We start from the raw sequence: 432 nt of genomic DNA, 5'->3' as shown, positions 1-432 counted from the left end.
CTCCCAAGTGTTTGATCCTGCTCATCTTGGGACTCTGAGATAAGACGTGTGTGCTCCGGTTGCCAGATCTTACTGGAGAAGCCGGGGGAAGAGAAACTCTGTGTCTGGGCTGATAGGCTTAGCTGCTGCAGCCTGGTAGGGCAAAACTCCCTCTCCCCCTCTCTCCTTCCCTCCCTTTCAGCTTTTGAACATGCGAAACTCCCTCCAGTGATTGGAAAAAAACCAACCCATTTGCCAAGAGATTCCCCGTGCCCACCCTACCGCTTCTGACAGCTTCAAAAGCAAAACCTCTGCCTTGAAGTCTCCCCCCGGCCCCAGCGACACAGGCAGTGGCACCCGCGGTGCCCGGAGCGTGGGGACCGGCACTCGGCGCAAAGCCAGCGGCCGTCCTCCACATTCGCTCTGGGTACAGCCACAGACAAAACGGGGGTA

General features: G+C 57.9%; 1 protein-coding gene across 1 annotated transcript in view; it reads right to left on the bottom strand.

Moving 5' to 3' along the window:
- CNGA2 (cyclic nucleotide gated channel alpha 2) overlaps positions 1-432 on the bottom strand; it is a 6,255-nt gene that overhangs the window by 3,345 nt on the left and 2,478 nt on the right. The gene's annotated exons all lie outside the window — the stretch shown is intronic.

This window comes from Charadrius vociferus, unplaced genomic scaffold (assembly GCF_000708025.1).
Source record: "Charadrius vociferus isolate BGI_N301 unplaced genomic scaffold, ASM70802v2 scaffold7, whole genome shotgun sequence".
Lineage (NCBI taxonomy): Eukaryota > Metazoa > Chordata > Aves > Charadriiformes > Charadriidae > Charadrius > Charadrius vociferus.
Note: the sequence above shows the minus strand (reverse complement) of the source record. Positions and strands in the feature narration are given on the sequence as shown.